The sequence below is a fragment of the Hemitrygon akajei genome, chromosome 8 (genome assembly GCF_048418815.1).
Source record: "Hemitrygon akajei chromosome 8, sHemAka1.3, whole genome shotgun sequence".
Lineage (NCBI taxonomy): Eukaryota > Metazoa > Chordata > Chondrichthyes > Myliobatiformes > Dasyatidae > Hemitrygon > Hemitrygon akajei.
This window is the reverse complement of record NC_133131.1, coordinates 136,844,631-136,861,633: the sequence shown is the minus strand read 5'-3', so window position 1 is coordinate 136,861,633 and position 17,003 is coordinate 136,844,631. Positions and strand designations below refer to the sequence as shown.

General features: G+C 38.3%; 1 pseudogene; it reads right to left on the bottom strand.

Annotated features, from left to right (window-relative positions):
- Nucleotides 1-331: 331 nt before the first annotated feature.
- Nucleotides 332-17,003, bottom strand: part of LOC140732541 (uncharacterized) — a 78,463-nt pseudogene continuing 61,791 nt past the window's right edge.

Sequence of the window (17,003 nt, the reverse complement as noted above, 5' to 3'; positions counted from 1 at the left end):
TGCACTAACAGATGATGCCCTGACTAATCAAGAATCTAAGCAGAGGCTGATAGATTGTTGATTCATCAAGTCATGAAGGGATTCATGGAGAAGGCAGGAGGTTAGGGCTGAGAGGGAAACAGGCACATTTGACAAACTCCATCTACAATATGGGACTCCCAGTCAATATATGAAAAGTTAAAACCACCTACTATAAGAAACTTATGTTTCTTGCAGCAGTCTGCAATCTGTCAACACATATGTTCCTCTAAATCCTGCAGACTGTTCAGTGATCTGTAGTCTTAACATGGCCATACATTTCTTATTCCACTGTTCAACATGTAATGCTTCACTAGATGAATTCTCCAGTCCATCCTGACTGAGCACTGTTGTTCAAATCAGTCACATTGTACTGTAGCAAAATCTGTCTGACTTCTCTATCCATCAAGGCCTCTGGATCCTGGTAAGGAACAGAAAAGGACTGCCTATACAGGTGCTTTTGAAGACCTTTAGCAATCCCAGTGTTATCAGCAAGTACTAATGATTTTGGTGTAGAACAACTATCTACTTCTTTGGCAAGGTGATCAATTTCCTCCCAAGTATTTTCATAGGAAATGTCATTAAATCCTGTGGAATTAATGTGGAATTAATCCAAGGAATGTAGTTCTGACATTTTTTATTTCAGCAATTACCATGCCCTTTCTATCTGTAAAGGCCCCAGAAACTTAATAAAATTCAGTAGTATTTTTACAGGTTCTCATGACTATTATCATTTCCTGTTGTATTGGTTGACATACCACCAAACTCCCAGTGGAAGGAGGAGCTTAGGAGAGTCAATGGCTCCTAATGGTGACTACTTTGCTTACATCTTTGGAAACAACACTATTTCTATCTTTAATATCTCTATTTTTCCCTCTTAGAGTTCTTTTGAAGACCCTGACCTGGAGTGACACTCTGACTACGGTTCTTTGTGGGAATGGGACCCGTTCTCGGGGTTTCTTGACTGGCCATTTTTTGACACACCAAGGCCTCAGCCTAAGAGCTTTGCTTGCCTTCGTAGGTAATGGCCCTGGAGACAGGTGTATCAAAGGTCAGTGTCATGGGTGTCGGAAGATCTAAGGCTGTGTGCCCAGAGATGTGATATCTTTGGGCACAGAGCTCAGAAAAAGCGATGCAACAGACTTTTAACATCATAAACCAGCTAGTTGTTAGTTATATCTCCCCTCTCGCTGTGAAATGGAGACATCTCTTTCTCCTGTATTAGGGAGAGAGAGAGAGTCTGTGGTATGTCGAATATCAGGTGAACGAGTAGTCTTTGGGGTACTGAGAGTCTGTGTCTTTATAGAGGCTTTCCTGCATGCTTGAGTACTCAATAGTGAGTGCCAATGTTTTTTTTTTGCTGGTGTGGGGAGGAAGTTTGTTGCTTATGCATGGGAGGGAGGAGAGCTGGGAGGACTTTGGGGTTCTAACATTTAACTGTCATTCATTCTTTGTGGGCACTTCTCTGTTTTTGTGGATGGTTGCGAAGAAAAAGCATTTCAGGATGTATATTGTATACATTTCTCTGACATTAAGTGTACCTTTGAAACCTTTGAAGTTAGGAACCCTGACCTCATGTTTGACATTTTCATTGCCAGAATTCTAACTGCTTGCATGTAGTAATCTAAGATAACTGGATGAATGCAAAACTCATGCATCTGTGGGACAAGTTCATCTGGTACTGTTACGTACCCCGTAACTGGGAGTCTTACCAGCAAAGATAGAAGTGTCCGTTGGAGTCTGGTACTATTTTCAAAACAGTGTTTATTAGTAAAAATATACAAATCAATATCAACAATGCAAATATACAGATAATACACGTTAGCAATACTAAACCTAAAAGTGTGGGTATAATAATAATCACTAATAAACAAGCTCTATCGTTGTCTAGGGGGTAAGGAATTATCATGGGAAAGTATAATGTTCAGTTCATGTAGGCTGAGGTAGTTGTTGGTTCTTTTGTTGTAACCGTTAGAGGGAGAAAGAGAGAGAGAAAGGGCGAGCAAACAGTGACAGCTACAGTTATTCAAACCTTCCTTTACTTTCTTGATCTGTCGATGTGTTGTTGTGGCCATTCAGGTATGACCCCTCTGTCCTTTAGCTAAACCGTTCTTCCATGGTGGACTCGTCACCCAGGCAAGGGTGGACACACACACAAGCCCCCACCGGCCTCACTATAAAAACTGAGAGTTAAAATTGACCGATCCTTCGTTCGGTCTCCGATGCCCCACACCTTTCTCGTGGGTTCCAACACTTAAACAGTGCTCACTAGTGTGTCTCTTGGTGCGTTGCCTGGTGTGTCTGAGTGGTGTCTCCCCAGACCTCACTTTTATCCCTACTCACGGCATCTCAGATGTCAATCAGTTTTGAATGGCTTAGCCCATCAAACCAGCCCACTCCGGCTGTCCACTGAGGAATTTTAATGAACAGAATAGTACCAAGTAAACAGCCCTCTCCGGAGCCGTGAGTCTTACAGGAGTCATAATATGGTCTCTCTCCCCTGGTGTTATCTCTCCCTTGTCTGAAGCAAATGTTCCAGTCCCAGTATGTTTTGTTCCATCTCTTTCTCTCTCATTAGCAGCCTGGCAACAGTAACGGTTTGTACTTCTGCCAGGGGAGGGGGACATGGGCAACCTTGCACTCTTCTGCCCATCAGAGCTGTTCATCCTTCGTAACACCCCCATCCTTCTAGGAATTTTCACCAAATGGGAAAATTAACTAGTACAGCATTTTACAGGATTACAGAGTTTAGCAAAAAAAAAACAGAAGTGTTCTTAACTATAAAGCAATACAGATATACCTTCACTTAGCATCCAGATAAACAGTCAGCTATTACATTGTCACTTCCTTTAATATGGTGTATCTGAATATCAAACTCTTGTAGCATCATACTCCAATTTAATAACCACCTATTTTATTCCTTTTCGTCAGCAAAAAAAACTAAAGGGTTGTGATCTTAGCTTAAGTGTATATTACAAAATGTGAACTAATACATGTGTAATTATACTGTAGTACATTACGAAAGTTTGTGCAAATACTAATCTTTATTTTACTTTTAAACTTAACAGTCAATCTTCCATGATGTTTTCTTTATTATTTACATGTTTTGTCAAATTCCCTCAAAACCAGATCCTATTATTCAAAGTGGCATTTTGTCAACCTTTGCCCCTTTTCCACTTAACTCTCACATGGTTAGCTTGCTCACCAGTGTGGAATAGGCTTTCACATACTCCTTTCATAGGAGTTATTTTATCACCAATGTTTTCCAAACTTAGCCCATTTTCTGAACTTCCACACAATTCTTTATTTTTGAGCAAGTCATTAATCTTATCTTTAGGACCCTTCATTCTATTAGTTTTCAGTTTAACATCTGCAAGTGATCCCTCTTTGTCAAAACAACATTTTTGATTCTGTCCCTCCAAATCACCTCCTTGAATAACATCAGTGAGTTGTTTACCTTTACATTCCAAAACAAACTGTAATTGATTCACAGGCACCTTGTTAACAAGCCATTGTTCCTTCAGCCTGGTTACTGCTTCTAAAACCAATTCAGACTTTAAATTTTCTTTATTCAATTTAGGAACATCACTTTTCCCTTCTCCTTCAATAATATTCACATCACCACCTTTTATCTCCTCACTAACTTTTAACACACCTTCTAACACAAACAACTGAGAATTCTCACTTTCCACTGGTACCAAGGTTAACCCTTTCTTCACTGAACCAAGTCCATCTGACTCAAAAGGACTGCATTCCTTTACAACTAAATCAGATACCTCAGACTTTTCCTGAGTTTCAATACTAGGTTCACTACCCTGTGACTCCACACCCTTCACACCCTGAACACACTCAAACGGGACATCTACCTCTCCCAGGCTTTCCATACCAGTCCCTTTTTCAAATTCTAAGTTCCCCTGATCCTCCCAGTTACTCTCTGGACAACTCCCATCCGGAGTAAACTCAACCCTGTGGGTTAAAACAATTTCATCCGCTAACCCAGCAGACTCCTTCAAGGTAATGGCATCCTTTTCATCCTGGATTGCCCCTATATCATTATTGGGAACACATTTAAATTTTTCAACTTCAAACTGCTCTGTCAAGCCAGACAGATCATCCATGTCCAACCCTGGACCTTCTAACTGCCTTATCTGTTTCTCATCTTTATTCTGTGCCTCCATACATTCTCTCTCGGCTAAGGGTAGGTCTACCTCCTCTCCTTTACTCTCTTTCACCTCCCTATTCTCCACTTTACCATCCCCTAACCCCTCTTGGTACAGGGTCGGTAAAAACATCTCAGCCAAATCAACACTGGACTCATTTAAACTGTCCTCTTTCTCAGCTGCCTTTCTCGACATGCTGCAAGTGATCACGCATGCGGGATAGATCTTAGAATCCAGGGGTGTGTCCTCAGCACTCACAGGCTTGCTCGTTAATTTCACTGCTGAACACACGTCACCACCTGCTAAATCATTACCAAGAAGGACGTCCACGCCGTCTCTCGGTAATTCTGACCGCACCCCTACTTCGACTGGTCCAGATACCAGGTCACATTTTAAAATGATCCCATGCAAAGGCACAGCTTCTGTTCCTTTTCCTATACCTCTTAAAACTACCTCTCCAGTCTCAGGACCAAAATCTAGCACCTTACTTAGGATCAATGACTGATCAGCTCCAGTATCTCTCCAGATTCTCACTGGAACTGGGGTTTCTCCTTTCACAGACACCGTTCCTTCTGAAATAAATTTCTCACGCCCCTCTCGTACTCTATCTACCTTTGCCTTCCTCGTCGATTTGCTGATCGACTCAATACACCCTGTCGGGACTGCCGTTTTCCCTTTTCCTGTCTCCTTCTTCGGAGCAAAGCACTTAGATGCAATATGACTGACCTTTCCACAATTATAACAGGTCAAGCCAGGAACCTTCCTGCCAGCCTGCTTTTCCTCCTCCTCACCTTTTCCACTAGCTCCCGGCTTATTCTTGACCTTAGCCGATGGACTTTCTCTACCGTCCCTACTGCCTTTCTGATAACTCTTATTCAAGGAAAACTTTGACTTGTGGGTTAGGGCATATTCATCTGCGAACCTGGCAAATTCCGATATAGACTTATTCGGCTTCTCGTTCAGATACATCCTGATATTATCCAAAACACAACCTTTAAATTCCTCAATCAGAATTAACTCTCTGACACGATGGAAATCCTCCTCCACCTTTTCTGCAGCACACCAGTGATCCAAGAGCACACCCTTCTCATAGGCAAACTCTGCATACGTCTGATTCCACAGTTTCTTTAAATCTCTGAACTTTTGTCTATATGCCTCAGGTACCAACTCATAGGCCCGAAGAATAGCCTCTTTTACTTCCTCATAATCCGCAGACTCATCCATGGACAATGCCGCATATGCCCATTGAGCCTTACTTTTTAATGCACTTTGTAACAACGCCACCCACTGATCTCTGGGCCACTTCTGATTCACTGGCACCTTTTCAAAATGCAAGAAGTAACTATCAACATCTGTCTCCTCGAACGGAGGTACTAACCTAAACTCCCTACTAACATTAAACATCTCCTCTCTTGAGCCTTCCTCTCGGTCTTTTCCCTGTTGCTTTACCCTCTCTATTTCCAGCTCATGTTGCCTCTCTTTCTCTTTCTCCACTGCTTCCAGCTGTTTTAACCTGGAGTTCATGCTCCCTCTGATTCTCTAACTCAGCTTTTTCCTTCTCCCTTTCAGCCTTTTCTTTCTCCCTTTGTGCCTCCCAGGCAGCTCTTTCCCGCTCCCTTTTCGCCTCTAACTCCTTTAGTTGGAGCTCATACTCCCTTTTCTTCTGTTCCGCGTCCAACCTTAATTTTTCCAACTCTAACTGAACCACCCCAACAACTGGTTTCTTTTCAGGGAACAGATCCAATGCATCAGGTGTGAACACATCCTTGGATATATAATACTGGGCTATGGCCCTCTGTATCTCCCACTTTTTCATTGACGACTTCACCTCTGTGAGATTTAATCGTTTCGCAACATTCATCAATTCAGCCTTCCTGGCAACCTCTAATGCCCCCGCAGTCGGGTCTTTTAAAAATTTGACAATGTCCATCTCTGCTGGTTTCCCGTCTGGTTACCCATGCAACTAGATCAAATAATGGACTTATAGCCCGATTCATTGGTCCCCCCAATTTGGTAACAAATCTCGAGACGAGGGCCCAATTTGTTACGTACCCCGTAACTGGGTGTCTTACCAGCAAAGATAGAAGTGTCCGTTGGAGTCTGGTACTATTTTCAAAACAGTGTTTATTAGTAAAAATATACAAATCAATATCAACAATGCAAATATACAGATAATACACGTTAGCAATACTAAACCTAAAAGTGTGGGTATAATAATAATCAATAATAAACAAGCTCTATCGTTGTCTAGGTGATAAGAAATTATCATGGGAAAGTATAATGTTCAGTTCATGTAGGCTGAGGTAGTTGTTGGTTCTTTTGTTGTAATCGTTGGAGGAAGAGAGAGAGAGAGAGAGAGAGAAAGGTCGAGCAAACAGTGACAGCTACAGTCATTCAAACCTTCCTTTACTTTCTTGATCCGTCGATGTGTTGTTGTGGCCATTCAGGTATGACCCCTCTGTCCTTTAGTTAGACCGTTCTCCATGGTGGACTCGTCACCCAGGCAAGGGTGGACACACACACAAGCCCCCACCAGCCTCGCTATAAAAACTGAGAGTTAAAATTGACCGATCCTTCGTTCGGTCTCCGATGCCCCACACTTTTCTCGTGGGTTCCAACACTTAAACAGTGCTCACTAGTGTGTCTCTTGGTGTGTCTCTTGGTATGTCTGAGGGGTGTCTCCCCAGATCTCACTTTTATCCCTACTCACGGGGTCTCAGATGTCAATCAGTTTTGAATGACTTAGCCCATCAAACCAGCCCACTCCGGCTGTCCACTGAGGAATTTTAATGAACAGAATAGTACCAAGTAAACAGCCCTCTCCGGAGCCATGAGTCTTACAGGAGTCATAATATGGTCTCTCTCTCCCGGTGTTATCTCGCCCTTGTCTGAAGCAAATGTTCCAGTCCCAGTATGTTTTGTTCCAGCTCTTTCTCTCTCATTAGCAGCCTGGAAACAGTAACGGTTTGTACTTCTCCCAGGGGAGGGGGACATGGGCAACCTTGCACCCTTCTGCCCATCAGAGCTGTTCATCCTTTGTAACAGTACTTTAACATGTTATAGTTTCTTCTAGTTCTTCTGAGCAGAACACATCTCCAAGGTTTCTGAATACTGAACCATGCTGAAAGCCCGCAGAGGATGTATCTACATAGTGATCTTCTGCCTTTATCCTTTCATTGGCTCTTTGCAAAATTTGTTGTAAGGAAAGAATAGTTTCTTCAGCACTACTGTCCATGTTTTGCTGAACCTCTCCTTTTGCATAAGAAACAATTGATGTCCTAACAGTAAATTCAGTCACTTTGTCCTTCCTGTTAGGTTGGACCTTGAGCTCTGTTGAGTTTGGCTGCACAATACAGGGATTCAAGAAAGAAATACTCAATTGGCAAAACCTGAGGGGTATCTTTGGTTTAATACTTGCCAAGGTAGATGCTAAGGCAAGCTCAACGTGCATGGAGCCAGGTAATATTGGCACTCCGTTGTTCTTGTGCTCCAACAGGTACGGTGCTTTTGTTAGTGTGAGGTTGTAGTCATACTCCTTGCCATCTCTGCTTGAACTACTGAGAAGAGGATGAGCTATAGATGACACTTCTTTGTCACCATGCCTAAAATCTTCAAAGTCAATGCTAAGCTTAGAGCGATCAAACTTATAACACGGATACAATGTGGGAACTATCTCACATTCCTCAAAGATATTTTGCCAATTAGGATTATATCCCATTTGGAAAAGCCCTGACAAAACTGAAAACAGGGTTTCATAATCTCTTTGTGGCTGCACTGCAGGGAAAACCTGAGCCCCATTTCCTACAATTTCTTTAATGTATCTCTGTAAGGCCCTTCAAGGTCCTATTTCAATAAACACAGCATCTTTTACCTCTGCAACAGCAGCTCTAATGACTTGTTAGAATGAAAGAACAGGTTTTTCTATGTTTCTGGACCAATACTTCCCTGTCACACAGTCAATTCCTGCAACCGACTTTCCAGTAACAGTGGAAATGACTTTAACTTTTGTTTTATGTTTCTGTAAATCAGTAATATTCTCTTCCACTTGGTTTAAAATTGGTTCCATCAAATGACTGTGATATGCTGCAGGGACATCCAGAAGGTGAAGGAATACATTTTTGTCACCAAATGAACTCTGTAAATCTGTATGCAATTTGTCTATTGCATCAGCATCTCCTGACACTGCGCATGGCGAGGGACTATTGAATGCAGCAATGCAGAGTCTCCCTGAATAGGAATCAAGCTTATCTGACACTTTTTTCACAGGCAAATTACTAACCACCACATTTTCCCTCCTGTTACTGTTGATTGTAAAGCACTTCTGTGGTAAAGCATCTTTACAGCATCTTGTAATGAAAGTATTCCAGCACAATATACTGCAGCTACTTCCCCAACTGAGTGTCCAATGACAATGTCAGGCTCAATTCCCCAAAACTTCAGAAGAGTCACTATTGCTACTTGGATGCCAAAGAGTATTGGCTGTGCTACGTCTGGTTTTGTGAAGTCATCACAGTCATTCTCTATTAACTCCATTAAGTTGATGTCTGTGTATTGTTGGAGCATCCTGTCTATCTCATTGATCTGTGCCCTGAACCTCGGTTCTATTTGTAGAAGCTGTTTGCACATACCTTGATATAAAACACCGTTGCCACAAAACACAAATATCAATTTAACATCAGCTTTGGTCTGAGCCACTTCACTATCTACAGCTGATCTAAGCTGCTGTTGGAGATGCCCAAGGGAAGAAGCAATAAATGCTTTCCTGAATCTGTAATTCTTATGGCTTCTTCTACATGCAGATGTGTATGCCAGGTTGTGAAGAATTACATCGTCACTTTCCCTTATTTGGTTACTTGTATCCTTTATCATCATTCTAACTGAATTCTGGGTGACAGCGGAAAGCACAAATATTTCAAATGGTTTTTGTACAGAGTTTTGAACAGAATCTTGCTTGAAATGCCTTACAGATTTCCTGGTGGTGGCTGATGGAATAGCAGTAATCTCCCTTTGCTCCAACTCTAATTATCTTATTATTTCGAACCTGTCTTGTAATTTCCTTTTTAAGTGTGATTTTTTTTCATTATGGCTACATCAAGGGGTGGCAGAGGTACTAAAAAGGATGATTCCCCTGCTTCTTTGGATTATATCATGGATTTGCTACGAAGTCATACATGAGGAGCCTCTGAGAAGTACCCACAATTCAGCTCTGAATTTAAATAAATAGATGGTAAATTAGCTTCTATTCAGCAAACACTTTATGAACATGATAAACGTATAAAAAATAATGAAGCAATGTTGTCATCTCTGGAAACAGAAGTGGTTGAATTGCAAAAACTTTGCGAAAAGCAATCGATGTCCAACAAAAAGACAGAAGATTATCAACATAGAAAATAGAAGTAAAAGGAACAACCTACATGTTCTGGGTCTTGATGAAATAATCATAGGTAATCATCCTATGGAATTCTTTGCAAACTTTCTGCAAGAATTATTTCGGGAAATTTTGGCATCTTTGCCTATGATTGATTGACTTCACAGGTCTCCTGTGTTTAGAACTCCTAACAGAGAGAGACCAAGATCAGTAACATAAAATTTAAAACAAAGGAACTGTTAAGATGCAAATCTCGTCAGAGGCATGCTTGATTGTTGTGATGGCTAGATTAGAATTGTTGAAGATTACTCGCCTGAGGTTATGCAGGAACATGCTAAGTTCAAAGAAGTTATGTTCACGTTTTAAACCCTCCCTTCGCTATCCAGCTCGTCACAGAATCCCACTTAAAAACAGTTCTTTCTAATGGTTTCGTTCAACTGCTGAGGCACAAAGGTTTTTAAACTCTGTAGGCTAGCTGTTTAGTTTGTCCTTACATGAAGACACAAGATTAAATGAGTAACTTTTAATTTGCAAATCCCATCGAAGGGGCATGATTCATTATAGGGTGGAATATTGGATTCTCAAAGACTATTCACTTGAAGTTATGCAGGAATGTGTTAAGTTTAAACAAGCTTTGTTGAAATTTTTTAACAAGTGTTTTAACGTGTCCCTTGGCTACCCAGTTTGACTGAGAATCTCATTAAAGATGGACTCTTCGAATGATTTTGTTTGAATGTTGAAGCATAAAGATTTTTTTAAATTTGAAAGCTAACTGCTTAGCCTGTTTTTTCATGAAGATATAAGATTAAATGTTTAACGTCTTTCTGTATGAATAATGATATCTTTTACTTTTGGTAAACCTTTGTAACTAATTTCCTTCTGTATTTTTAATACTGTATTTTTGACAAACGGGAATTGAATTTCTTGACTGGATATTGTTTAGTCTAGGTTGGATAATAAACAACCTTGAAACTAATTGGAGTGATCACCAGGTTTTTTGGGCGGGGTTGTCCGTAATTGTAGATGCTGGCTTTCTATTGGTCAGTTTTCCTTCTTTGGGAGGTGGGCGGGGGATGTTTTATTTCCTCAGAAGTTGTTTTCAATTTTTTTTAGCTAATTTGTTACTTGGTTACCATTTCTCAAGGTTTATGTATTGGTTTTAACTTACATTTTAACCCTTCCTTTAAATAATATTAAAAATGGACTAAATTATTAACTTACTCAGTTTTATCGTAAAAGGGTTAAATCGCCCTAGAAAACATAATAAGATTTTTGCTTATATTAAGACATTTAAGGTCCCTATTATTTTTTACAAGAAACTCACATACGCAAATGTGATCATCTACTTTTTTTAGTGGTTGGAATGGACTTTGTTTTCATTCATCTTTTCAGGCCAAATCTAGAGGAGTTTTGATTTCTTTTGCCCAACATAAAGTCGTGTCTGATACTAATGGATATTTTGTTATAGTTTCAGTAAAACTAGATAATAAATTAATAGTATTTGCCAATGTGTATGCCCCAAATGTAGATGATCCAGGATTCTTTGAGTGTTTTTTTTTTGTTTTTACCAGATCTTTTTTCGTTTTTACCAGATCTGAGTCTTTATTCTTTGGTGATGGAAGGAGATTTTAACTGCTGGCTAAACCCAATTTTAGACTGATCATCCTCTAAACCAGTGTCTCTTAATAAATCAGCTTTGTTTATTTAATCTTTTTTATTGAAATGTGGTATTGTTGATATTAGGTGTTTCTTATGTGCTTTAAATAGGGGGTACTCATTTTTTTCCCATGTTCATCATACATATTCCAGGATTGATTTTTTTTTTTATTGATAGTCAAATGATTTCATCAGTTCATTCCTGTGAGTATAAAGAGATTGCTGTTTCAGATCATGCTCCTGTATTTTTATCTTTAAATCTCCCTGGTCTTCCTCAAACAAACAGAATTTGGTGTTTTAATACAACTTTGTTATCTGATAAGGAATTTTTAAAATTTCCAGAGAGGCATATTATTTTGTTTTTTGAAGAGAATAAAAAGGAAGAGACTTATAATCTTATTATATGGGATATGTTCAAGGCCTATATTAGAGGACAAATTATTTCTTATACTGCGAGCATTAAGAATAAAGCTAATAAAGAAAGAATTGAATTAGCCAATCAATTGAAACAATTAGATGAAAAATATGCTATAGCTCCAGATCCCCTTATATAAAAGATGTGCTGAAGTTAAACTAAATATGATCTTCTGTTAACATATGCAATTGAAACTCAATTTCTTAAAGATAAAACTCAATTTTACATTCACAGAGATAAATCAGGCAAAGTATTGGCCAACCAATTAAAAACTTCTGTAGTTAAATGACAAATTAAAGACATTTGCAAAATTAATAGTGATGGGACAAATGATCACTTTGAAATAAATGATACCTTTAGAGAATTCTATTCTATACTTTATAGTTCTGATTCCCCTAAAGATAATACTGGAATGAATAATTTTCTAGATCAATTAAATATCCCTGCACTTTCTGCAGATAATTGTAAACAGATGGATTCTTATGAGGAAATTGCAGAGGCTACATGTTCATTACACTCAAGGAAGGCTCCGGTCCAGATGGATTTTCTGGAGAATTTTATAAGGCTTTTCCTTCATTAATTATACCGCAGTTACACGTTGTATTTTTGGATTCTTTCAAATTGGGTAGCTTGCCTCAATCTTTCTATGAAGCCTCTATTTTGCTTATCTTAAAGAATAACAAGGACCCAACTGAATGCTCTTCATATAGACCAATTTCATTATTCAATGTTGATACTAAAATCCTTTCTAAAGTTCTGGCTCGTAGGATTGAAAATATTCTACCTTCTATTACTTCTGATGATCAGACTGAACTTACTAAAAACCGACATTCCCATTTTAATATACGCCATGTATTAAATGTTATTTACTCTCCCTCCCAGGAGATATCAGAATGTGTGATATCCTTAGATGCTGAGAAGGCCTTCGATCGGGTTTAATGGAATTATTTATTTAAAATCTTAGAAAAACTTAATTTTAGATCAGATTTAATTCAATGGATTAAATTACTTTATCTATCTTCTTCTGCTGAGGTTGTTACTAATTTTCAAAATTCCAAACCATTTAAACTTCATCGCTGAACTAGACAAGGTTGTCCGTTGAGCCCTTTGCTCTTTGATCTAGCTTTAGAACCTCTTGCCATTGCTTTTCGAGAATCTAATGCTATCTGTGGTATTTTAAGCAGAGGTATTACTCACAAAATTTTGCTTTACACAGATGATATATTGCTGTTTATCTCTAATGGTGAGACCTCATTACCTGTGTACTTTCTTTACTCTCCCATTTTAGCCAGTTTTCAGGATATAAATTGAATCTATATAAGAGTGAATTATTTCCTTTAAATAATTTGGTATCAATTAATACTAATCTCCCTTTTAAAGTTGTAAGGAATCAATTTACTTATTTGTGTGTAACAGTCACTAAGAATTACAAACACCTTTTTAAAGAAAACTTTCTTACTTTATTGAATCATGTAAAAAGGATATCATTAAATTAGTCACCTCTTTCAAATTTGTTGAATGGATGAATTAATTCTATTAAAATGAATTTTCTACCTAAATTTATATATCTTTTTCAGGCTTTATCCGTTTTTATTTCTAAATCCTATTTTGATGCTCTTGATTCTATTTTATCCTCTTATATATGGAAAAATTAATGTCCTCATTTAAATAAAGTTCATCTTCAAAAATCTAAAAAGTCTGGAGGTTTAGCCGTACCTAATTTTAGATTTTATTACTGGGCAGTTAATATACGATATCTTACATTTTGGCTATATTATATTAATCATGTAGGTTGTCTGGTATGGGTTTCTTTAGAAGCTAACACTGTTCATAAATTTTCTATTATTTCTCTTCTTGGATCCTCACATCCTTTATCTGGAAGTAAATTAACTGATAATTTAATAGTTAAACATACTCTGAGGATCCGGATACAATTTAGAAAACACATCAGTTTATTGAGATTTTCCCTTTCAAGTCCCATTTATTTTAATTTTTTTAACCCTCCATGACTGATTTAGTTTTTAAAGAATGGGACAAGTTGGGTATTAAATGTTTTTGGAATCTGTTTGTTGGAGGAAACCTTTTTTCATTTGAGCAATCGTCAGCTAAATATAGCTTACCTAAAACTCACATCTTTAGATACTTACAAATCAGAGACTTTCTAAGCTCTCAATTATGCACATTTCCTATAAGCTCAGATAAGAACATACTGGACATAATTTTCAATTTGACACCTTTTCATAATAGTTCAATATCTAATATTTATGGTATGTTACTGGAGATGAGGAATGTTCCTTTAGACAAAATTAAGAAGCTCTGAGAACAAGATTTACAGACATCAATGTCTGAGGAAACTAGGAATGAAATGTTTAAACTGGTTAATACTTCATTGCTGTGTTCTCGTCATTTTCTCATACAATTTAAGGTGAAACATTGAGCTCATATCACTAAAGGTAAGCTATCTCATTTTTATTTGGATATATCTCCCTACTGTGACAGATGTAATAATGGAGAAGCTTCATTAATTCATATGTTTTGGATTTGTCCGAATCTTGAAAAATATTGGAAGGAAGTTTTTCAAACTTTTTCCTTACTTTTTAAAGTCAATTTTAAGCCTAACCTTCTGATGGCCCTATTCAGTATTGTTGCAGGACAAGATAGTAAGCTTGATTTACATTTGATTTACATTGCCTTTAGCTCTCTCATAGCTAGGAGGGTGCTTTTGTTTAAATGGAAATATGCTTTTCCTCCTACTCATGCTCAATGGTTATGCGAAGTTATGTCATGTTAGATTTAAAGAAGATTCGTTGTTCAATTTCTGAATCTCGTCAAGACTTTCAAACATTGTGGGGACCTTTCATGAATAATTTTCAAAACCTTTAATTTGTTGTTTAAACTCAGATGTTGGCTATTAATTTTTATTACATGAAAAGGTATTTTGCCTTCTTTTCTCCTTAATGAACAGCTTCGGTCTTGGTAGGGGTTAGATTCTTTTTATTGTAATAAATTAGTATAGTTCAATATAACTATTGATCAACTTATATGAATATGGGGTAATGAGATTGTTATTATGAACAGATATAATGTAATTGGTAGTTTTTTTTTATCTTTTTTGACCTTTTATATACACTTCCTACTACTCTGTATTCTTCTATGTAAAAACTAATAAAATATTGGAAAAGAAAGAAATGCCTTACAACTACATGAGCATTTGTCCCTCCAAATCCAAATGAATTGATCCCTGCCATCTTCCCTTTCTCCCTGTTTCCTTCCCAGTTTATCACAGTAGCTGGAATATGTAGGTTCAAATCTTTTGTATTAATGCTCAAATTTTCCTTGGAGTAGTGGAGTGATGGTACAATCTTTCCATGATGCATCATGAGGAGAAATTTAATTAAACCTGCAGCTCCTGCGGCTGATTCTGTGTGACCAATGTTTCCTTTGACTGACCCCATTGTAAGTGGAGGGAAATCTGAGTGTCTGGATTGTGCAATAACACTTGATATGCTGGCTGCTTCAGTCGGATCACCAGCTGGTGTTCCGGTTCCATGAGCCTCCACGTACTGAATCTGTGAAGGGTCAACACTTCTGGGGTAAATACCCCTCAGTAATTCTTCTTGCTGCTTTTGGGAGGGTCTGGTGATAGGTGTGACTGTTCTGCCATTCTGGTTGATTGCATTACAGACTATTACACCCCAAATATGGTTGTAGTCCTTCTGAGCCTGTTGATAGGATTAATGAGTATGTCAATATTAAAGAAATAGTTTTCCAATAAACGCCAATATTTAAATACACTTTGTAGACGTAAAAAGAACCTAATAAAATGTGTTACCGTTGCTAGTGGCTTTAACAGCAAAATGCAACAACCATCGCCTCTTCCATACCCATTAGCTTTGTTTGAAAATGGTTTGCTCATTCCATCTGGAGATATCATTTTTGCTTTGCTGAGTGCTACATTGACTCTTGGCTCAATAATACAGCTCACACCCCCGCAAACTGCCATCTCACAATCACCTGAAAATGGGAATTTGAACAGAGTCCATGTGTATCCAAGTGTACAAGGAAAGGTTTGAATAAAATAATTAATGATTACAAAACCAATTCAGACCCTTAACAGTGTTGCTGAGCAGAGAGATCATGTGATCCATCTTCACACCTCCTTGAAAATGGCAACACATGTCAATGGGGTGGTTAAGAAAGTTTGTGGAATGTTTACTTTTATTAGTTGAGGCATTGAGTTCAGAAGCCAAGAGATTATGTTGCAACTTTATAGAAGTCTCCTTAATCCACATTTAGAGTATTGCATGCAATTTTGGTCAATCCACAATAGGAAGGTATGTTAAGGCTCTGGAGCGAGTGCAGAAGAGATTTACAGGGATGCTGCCTGATCTATAAGGCTTCTGCTATCATGCAAGTTTGGACAAACTTGGATTGTTTGCTCTGGAGTAGCTGAGGCTGAGGGTTTATCAGATTATGAGAATCACAGATAAAGTAAAGAAGGAGTATCATTTTCCCAGGGTAATGAAATGTCAAATACCAGAGGGCATTCATTGAAGATGAGAAGGGATAGATTCAATGGGGATGTGAGGGGTAAGCTTTTTACTCAGAGAGCAGTGGATGTCTGGAATGCGCTGCCTGGTATGGCTGCAGAGGCAAATGCACTCAAGGCTTTTAAGAGATATTTTAGAAGATGAGGAAGATGGAGGAATATGGGCATTGTTGAGGTGGGAGATATTAGTTTTTGAGGGTTTTAGATTTACTTTTTAGCTGGTTTGGCACACTGTTAAAGGTCGTAGGTGTAGCTTGAAGGAAGATACAATGACGTGGCTCAGTTCTGTTACTTTCTTGTGTGGTGTTAAATTACAACTAAAGATTCAGAGATGTGCTAAGCTAACTAGTTATATTTCAGAGTACAACATATTCCTCTGAAGGATCTCATCCTCAGAATAAAGATCCATGTGGTGTTGCTCCTTTCCCACCATTTCCTTGCTAAGTTACTAATTGTGGTTCATTAGCAACGTGGAAAAGCAGGCCAGGAATTATAGCAGGAGTACCTAAAGGAGATGTGTCAATTGAGTAAAGCAGTTTCATAAGACTCCATTCAACTTTCTTCAGCTGGAGCTAAGTGAAGCTACAGTATGAACAATCAAATTTATTTCATGCATTATTGTAACGAGTAAAAGCAACAGAGCCTCCATGTACTGAATCTGTGAAGGGTTATTCCTTCTGAAATTGGAAATGGACACTAGAGGTTGATGATCTGTAATGAGGTTAAACTGCCTCCAATAATAGTACTAGTTGAAATGTTGTACACCCCAAACCAGACTCAAAGCCTCTCTATCAATTTGTGTGTAAGTTTTCTCTGCAGCAGTAAGGCTATGGGACA